The 8,324-nt window shown below is 50.3% G+C and overlaps 1 pseudogene; it reads right to left on the reverse strand.

Annotated features, from left to right (window-relative positions):
- Positions 1-4,035: 4,035 nt before the first annotated feature.
- LOC102248041 lies at positions 4,036-4,640 on the reverse strand (annotated as a pseudogene).
- Positions 4,641-8,324: the final 3,684 nt, after the last annotated feature.

The raw sequence follows: 8,324 nt of genomic DNA on the forward strand, positions 1-8,324 counted from the left end.
ACCGCGCAGTCGGAGAAGCGTGCAGGGTCAGTAGCTGGATGTGCGCTACACGGGAGGAGTGGCGTAGCTTACGCAATAAGATCAAGTTCCTGGCTGCCGTCCTGGAATAACATGAACTCAATTCATTGGTTTCCAGCTGGACACGAACCAAAAAAAAAAAAAAAGATAGAGACCAATATGTGTGGATTCAGAGAAGGTATTTAAAGAAATACTACACAGAAGGAGGAAGGCTGAGGGTACCTGGAATTTCCAAAATCACCAATCAGAGTGACAATTCTTAAATGGGTCACAAAGTGATACTCCAGGTTATAAATTACGCATCCATCTGCTTGGTCCTCACCCATCATAGCCTTCTCTAAATTACTGTTTGTCCCTCCTTCATCCTCTTTTCTCCTGAGTAGGTTGTGAAGGCTCACAATTGACACGGACAGTTAAAAAACCAAGGTACCTGAACCAGCACAGTGTGCGCCACATTTAAGAAGAAAAGGTTTAAGAGGAGTTGCCGTCCATTCCTCTAGCACAGTAGTTCTCAACCTCAGCTGCACATTAGAATCACCTGGGAATCTTTTTAAAATCCTGATTTCTGGGCCTCATCCTCCGGAAATTCTGTTTCTTTGTTATGGGGTGGGGCCACAACATTAGTAACAAAGAAACAGAATTTCCGGAGGATGAGGCCCAGAAATCAGGATTTTAAAAAGATTCCCAGGTGATTCTAATGTGCAGCCGAGGTTGAGAACCACTGCTGTAGCTGGAAGCTCCGTCAATGCTCTCAGGTGCGTAGGCCAGGGCTGGACCGCGCAGTGACTGCCGTCTTCCTACCGCAAATCTCAGCCTTCGCTGCTTCTCTTCCCCTCTCGACGCGGAGGGCCACGTGGACCAAGCCCTCCTCCTGCTGCTCGTGCCCACGGCTGCCTGGTGGATGGTGCCCGTGGAAGTGTGACCACGGACTTTGAGACCCGCCCTTTCTCTAGAAATAACGGTGAGGAGGAGGAGGGCGGTGGCGGCGATGGTGGCTAACATTCACCGAGAGCTTACACTTCGCCGTGGACACTAAGTGATAGGAGTGGCACAAACCATTATTATTCCCTTTATTATTCCCATTTTATAGGTGAGAAGACGGAGGCCCAAAGAGGTTAGATAACGTGTCCAAACTCAAATAAATGGTAACTAGCTTCAAACTCAGGCAATCTGGTCCCAGTGCCCAACTCTTCACCTGATGCTTTAAAAATATGTATGTTTATTGATGTCAGAGAGGAAGGGAGAGGGGGGAGAGATAAAAATCAATGATGAGCGAGAATTGCCTCCTGCACGCCCCACACTGGGCATGGAGCCCGCAACCTGGGCATGTGTCCTGACTGACAATCAAACCGTGACCTTCTGGTTCATAGGTTGATGCTCAATCACTGAACCACGCTGGCCGGCCTTACCTGGTCCATTTTATGACCCTCCCCCACCCCCAACGCCTCAACAAAGTCAGGGGTAGTTGTTCAAATGAAGAACCGAAGAAAGGGGCTCCTATTGGTGGTTATTTCCACCTCATTTTTGGGAGCAGCAACCCATTATTTATGAATCTAGTGATGCAATAGGTTGGAGCTGCCGTGGGGACCTTTGCTATCTCTTTCACCATAGACTTTTATTGTTAATGTGCTGTGATTTCAATACAGACTGGGTTGTGCTAGGCAGTACTTAAGCCTCGATCAGGATCCACAGACAGAAACCCACGGCCGAGAGAAGAGCTATCTGCTTTCAAGTGGAAGCAATTAAAAGATAATTTGATGAAATCGAAACCAAGCCATTATCTGATGATAAGGCCATTTCTTGGCAGGTCCCTCACGTGTAACCAGAAGAGTCGCCCGTCCGGGACAGCAGGTCTTGGCGAGGGATCTGGGTTAGATGTGGTCGCCCCGGGCCTGACACTGAGGGAGAGGGGTCCTCACTCCCAGTTCTGCTGCCTCGGGCTCTGGCCTTGGCTTCACCTGACTGGGCACGAGCCCCGCCCCAGAACCAGGCAGCCAGGAGGCAGGGCTCGCGCAGAAAACACCTGCACAGCACGTGCTTGTTGACACATTTCCCCGCGGACAGGAAATGCGCGGACAGCACGGGCTCCGGGGACCACACAGGGCTCTGGGGGCCGGAGTCCCCAGTTCTCCCTGCTGCAGAGCCGGCCTCAGGAGGGGGTGACTGCCCAGCTCCCAGACTGGACCCTTGAGCAGCGAGGTAGTCAGCCTGCTGAAGGGAGAGAGCTGATCTTGTAATTACAGGGGAGCAGCCCGGCCTGAGCTTCGAGGCGGGACAGAGGAGGCGAGGCCCCGGGAGCTGAGTGGGCGGCGATGATGAGCAGCCTGGGTGGGTGCTGCGACTTACCTTCCAGATGCTTCCTGACTTGCACACAAATGCCATGACGCAGCCGTGTGGGCGCACGGGAGTTGGTCCTTCGTTTTTCTTTTTTTAAATAGATTTTTATTGATTTCAGAGAGGAAGGGAGAGGGAGAGAGAGAGAGGAACATCCATGATGAGACAGAATCATGGATCGGCTGCCTCCTGCACGCCCCACACTGGGGATCGAGCCCGAAACCCAGGCCTGTGCCCCGACCTGGGATCGAACCCTGACCTCCTGGTTCATAGGTCGACGCTCAGCCACTGAGCCACGCCGGCCGGGCTGCACTTTGTTTTCTATACCGAGAGGCCAGAGGGGTGCGCGTGGCTCCCTCAGAATATGTGAGCGCTCAGCGGACGGGTGTCCTTCTCATTGAGACTAGACCCGGTCCTATAAAGGTGGAAAAAGCCAAATAGACCCAGGAGGAAAGGCAGTGTGTCCCCAAGACAGAACACAGGCGCCATCCCCGGCCCCTGAGAGCGACAGGCATTTTCTTTCTTTCTTTCTTTTTTTTTATTGCTTAAAGTATTACAAGGCAGTGTGTCCCCAAGACAGAACACAGGCGTCATCCCCGGCCCCTGAGAGCGACAGGCATTTTCAAGAGGAAAGGACGAGGAGAGAGGCAGCCCTGAAGCCAGCGCAGCAAATGGGAAGACAATGCGGTTCTCGAACCGATGAGTCAGCATGAGTTTCGTTTGCATCTTTGACAAATAAACCCAGACCGAATGTGGGTTCAGGAAGAGAGGAAAGTTCTAGAAATTTGGGGGAATCAAAAATTTTAGGAAGACGGGACCACTGAATTTACTTCGAGTCGACAGGCATTTTCAAGAGGAGAGGACGAGGAGAGAGGCAGCAAGTCAGAGGCAGCCCAGAAGCCAGCGCAGCAATCGGAAGACAATGCGGTTCTCGAACCGACGAGTCAGCATGAGTTTCGTTTGCATCTTTGACAAATAAACCCAGACCGAATGTGGGTTCAGGAAGAGAGGAAAGTTCTAGAAATTTGGGGGAATCAAAAATTTTAGGAAGACGGGACCACTGAATTTACTTCGAGTTTCCTGATGTATGGACAAGGAAGATAAACCGCTGTGCTGGTGCCGTGGAGGAGCAGAGGCAGGGCTTCCGAGCGGGTCTGCTGCTGCCTCCTGTGTTCTCGCTGTCTTGTTCCGTCTACCTTGGGATACCCCCTCGGAGCTGTGTCAGGCCCGAAAGGGCGACTTTCTGAATTTCAGTGTCTGATCTCAGGTTAGAGTTAGCCTGTAAGTGCTCAAGGATGACAGTCAGCCACCTGGGGCTTTTATTATGTGGACTAGAGGCTGGTGCATGAAATTTGTGCACGGGGATGGGGGTCCCTCAGCCTGGCCTACACCTTCTCGCAATCCGGGACCCCTCGGGGGATGTCGGGCCTAAACTGGCAGTCGGACATCCCTCTCGCAATCCGGGACGCTGCATGCACCAGTGACTGTACTTTTCATGCAGGTGAAAGGCATCTTGCTGTTGTACGGGCAGCTACATTTTTTTGCCCTGATTATAAAAAGTAGTTCATAACATGATCCTTCTGAGGCAGTAGCACCATTTTCCCCATCTTATGGGTGAAAAACTGAAGCAGAGAGAAATTAACTAATTGGCTTTGTCACACAGTTGTGTCAGACTCGGAAGAATTTTTTTTTCATAGTTGATATTTGTCATGTTTATTCATCATCTGGTTATGCTCAGTGGATTGCACATCTCGGGGAACCTCCCAGAGCCTGGGACACAGGGCTGTGGGCATGGGCTTTGCAGGAGGCTTCACTGGAGTTGGGAGGCTGAGGGCTTTCCCTAGTCCCTTCTGCTGATAGGCAAGGAGGAGAGGCTGTGAGCATCGCCATGTCTTGATTCAGGGAGGGCTTTCTCTTTCCTGAACTTCATGACCTGGTAGTCGTCACCATCGTCGTCCTCTGGGACAAAAATGTCATGCTCCTCAAGGAGAGCGGCAACGTTCTTGCTAATGAGCGTCCCGACATAGAGGAAGGGGATCACAGTGGAGAACACACGGAGGAGGCCGAAGGACATTTTCACCGGTTTGGGCAAAATGGCGCCGCTGCGAGTAACGATGACTGACCTCGATGGCACCAGGCTCCAACCTGAGCCGCCTCGTCCGGCAGAGATATCCCCATCTTTCTTCAAGCTCGGTCCTCTCCGGAGAGCCCCATATCGAACAGATGCCAATACCAGGCAGCGAGCCGCTCCGGATGCCATCCCCGGCACCCGGACCCCAGCGCCTGGCCCCGGCGACGCCCTCACCAAGAACGCTGCCCCAAGCCTCACGAGGCTTTTGGAGCAGACGAGAGGCACCAGTTGTTGGGGTCCAACCCCAGCAGGTCCAGGGGTTCCCAAAGGTGTGGATGGAGTTGGCAAAGAAGGAATGACACAGCGACAGCGTTCAGTTGATCAGCAGCCTAGTCAGGTTCTAGCCAGGTTCTCCAGCCAGGTTTGCCAGCCAGGTTCTGTGTTTTATTGTCTTGTTACATCTGTATTTATACCAGTTGATTTTAATCCTATCAATTTCTATTCCAAAGGTTAGGGCGTTTCTTATCTCCATTCCTGGGAGTAAAGATTATGTAGCTTAAGCGTGATTGTTCGTAGTTAAAGTGATTAACTACCCGCCTGGCACTTAGTTAAGGGGTTTTATTCCCTCCCTAACTTCAGGGAAAAATCCCTACCTGAGGAAACAACCTTTCTCGGAGAGGTGACCTTGGTTAAAACACATAGCGCTAAGGGGAGCAAACATATTAAGAACAGTATGCCATATACGCCAGGTCCCTTGAGACATATGCTGTGCAGATGTTTCTTCCCTGCAGCAACTGTGTCAAGCAGCAAGGATGGACCGGCTTCCGGCAACATACAATATCATATTAGTCTCGGGTGTACAACACAGTGATTAGATGTTTATATACCTTACTAGGGGCCTGATGCACGAAGATTCGTGCAAGAATTGGCCTTCCTTTCCCTGGCTGCTGGCACCACCTTTGTTCTAGCCCAGAGCCGCCTTTCCGCCTTCCCACACTGCCCAGAGGCCCAGAACGCCTGTCGTCATGGCGACAACGCAAGTGTCTGCCCCACCCCCGGCCACTCAGTGCCTGTGTATGCAAATTAACCTGCCAGCTTTGTTGGGTTAATTTGCATACTCACTCCTGATTGGCTGGTGGGAGTCACGAAGGTATGGCCAATTTGCATCTTTCTCTCTTATTAGTGTAGATAAAGTGATCACCCCAATAGGTATTTTTCTTTTTTTTTTTAAAAATATATTTTATTGATTTTTTACAGAGAGGAAGGGAGAGAGATAGAGAGTTAGAAACATCGATGAGAGAGAAACGTCGATCAGCTGCCTCCTGCACATCTCCCACTGGGAATGTGCCTGCAACCAAGGTATATGCCCTTGACTGGAATCGAACCTGGGACCTTTCAGTCCACAGGCTGACGCTCTATCCACTCAGCCAAACTGGTTCTGGCGGTATTTTTCTTTAAAAAATATTTTTATTGACTTTAGAGAGGAAGGGAGAGATAGAAACATCAATGATGAAAGAGAATCAATTGGCTGGCTTCTGCATGCCCTCTACTGGGGATCGAGCCCACAACCTGGGCACAACCAGGAATCGAACCATGACCTCCTGGTTTATAAGTTGATGCTCAACCACTGAGCCATACTGGACAGGCCCGATAGATACTAGTCCAGCCGTGGGCAAACTACGGTCCACAGGCCGGATCCGGCCCTTTTGAAATGAATAAAACTAAAAAAAAAAAAGACCGTACCCATTTATGTAATGATGTTTACTTTGAATTTATATTAGTCCACACAAACACTCCATCCATGCTTTTGTTCCGGCCCTCCGGTCCAGTTTAAGAACCCATTGTGGCCCTCGAGTCAAAAAGTTTGCCCACCCCTGGACTAGTCTGATAACACTTTGCCTTCTCTGTCTTGTTTGTGTGACTGTTTCTTCTTTTGATGATAAACATCATTTATTCTTTATAGAACCCCTCACAGTCCTTGAATATACCAGGTACTCATGTGTGCTTTTTAAAGAACTCAGAATGTGAGAATCACTTTTATAGGGTGGATGTCATCTGAAATAGCACAGGCAGGCATTGTGTATAATTAGTTCAATTCTTTCTCCCTTCATCACAGTTTAAGAGCTTCTGGTCTAATTAGCAGATACTAGACCGAAGGCCTGCGTCACACTGATGCTATCACCCCTGAGTTATTAGCTTAAAATATGGGTCTCCATTTCTTCATCGAAAACGACGCGATGTAGTATTTTTAATCTGAGAAAAGTAGTTCCCATTTTCAGAATTACGTTATATTTCTTGGGTGGTAATGAATAGATTTTAAGTCTTACCATGCACGGTTCTGAGCTCTCTTCTGAATTGTAATTTATGAAATATATAATTTATGCTATTATTATGCTCAAATAGTAAAATCAACCGCAGCTCTTACCGGAGCACGACCCCCGGAGAATGAGGCTCTGGTTTGCAGATTTGCCTCCTACCCTTTACCCCGCGAGGGTCCAGACGGGGCGGTAAGTTAACCAACGGATCAAAGGATGTCAGGCAGGAAGAGGCTGGACTGAGAAACTCACTGCCTCCTCTCAGAGGGACACCAAGGCCCACAGATGAGTCGCTGAAGCTCCGGTCTTCCCACCTGTGCTGTGGCTCCACCCGGGCCTGCGCAGGATCAATTGACCGGCGGGCACCTGGCCGCTGATGAGGATTTCGGACTGGGCTTAGGTTTGAGGAAGGAGCGTAAACTGCAGGCAGAGTCCTCGGGCTGTGGTCCTCTCTCTGCTGTTTATTAGCTGCGCTCTCTCGGGCAAGTTACTAGACGTTTCCGTGCCTCCATCGCTTTGCTAGGTCAGGGTGGTAACACTAGGTAGACCTATCTGCCAGGTGGCGGGGGGGGGGGGGGGGGGTTAATATGCCTTTGAAACAGCCTGAAAGCACTAAAGCTAGTGGTTAAACTCCCACTCATTACTGATTCCTACAAAAAAGTTCAGACTGTTAACCCTGAGTGTCCAGCTCTCCCCAAGGCCCCCCTTCCCCCCCGCAGCTCCCTCCTCCTCAGAAATCTTCCAAACACAAGTGGGCACTTGCATTTTCCAGGATTCGAATGGCTTAAGTCTGGGCAGGGAGGTCAGACACGGGAGCACACGGCCGCCCGCAGACAGGGGTGCACACGTGAAGTATGGTAGCAATCACCTCAGGTAGAAACTATAGTTTAACTCTAACCCTGCTGTTTGGCTTCTGTACTTATTTTCTCTGTTTAACAATAGAAAAGTTATTTTGATTTTCTGAATTATATAAATCACCCCATTCGATTAAATACCCTATTGATTGTAATGATTGTAATATCCCATGGGTTGTGGTCATACTGGTCTTAGAAAGCACATTTTCCTTTACCTGGGGAGGACAGCGCAGTTATCCCAAGGTCAGAGGGCTCCAGTTAACGTGTCCCTGTTGACTCAGTGTTCCGGAGACCCCAAAACTGTAATTTAGATCACATGCTTAAGTAAAACTGCTTCTGCTTCTGTAAACTGCTTTTTTGCAAACCAGGTTCCTCATTCCAAACCTTGGGATGTAATCAATACCTTTGTGATCTTTGCCTATACAAATCTGGTGTTGGGGCTGGGGCGGGCATGATGAGATCTGGGAGAGCGAAATGCCCCCTCATAGTCCCGGATTTGCAATAAATGTGACTCTTTAATTCAACTTCTTGAGGCGTCCTTGTGTGATTCGCGGGGTACATTACAACACACAGCCGCCCGCAGACAGGGGTGGGCAAACGCAGCCCACGTGGGGGACCGGGGATGGACGCTGGGGTGAACGGATGCTGAGGCACCCCGCTCCTTCGTGTAGAAGGCGGTCCCTGCACGAGGGCAGCGGGTCCCGCCCGGACAGGTGAGGGGCTGCCCCCACC

This window comes from Myotis brandtii, unplaced genomic scaffold (assembly GCF_000412655.1).
Source record: "Myotis brandtii unplaced genomic scaffold, ASM41265v1 scaffold247, whole genome shotgun sequence".
Lineage (NCBI taxonomy): Eukaryota > Metazoa > Chordata > Mammalia > Chiroptera > Vespertilionidae > Myotis > Myotis brandtii.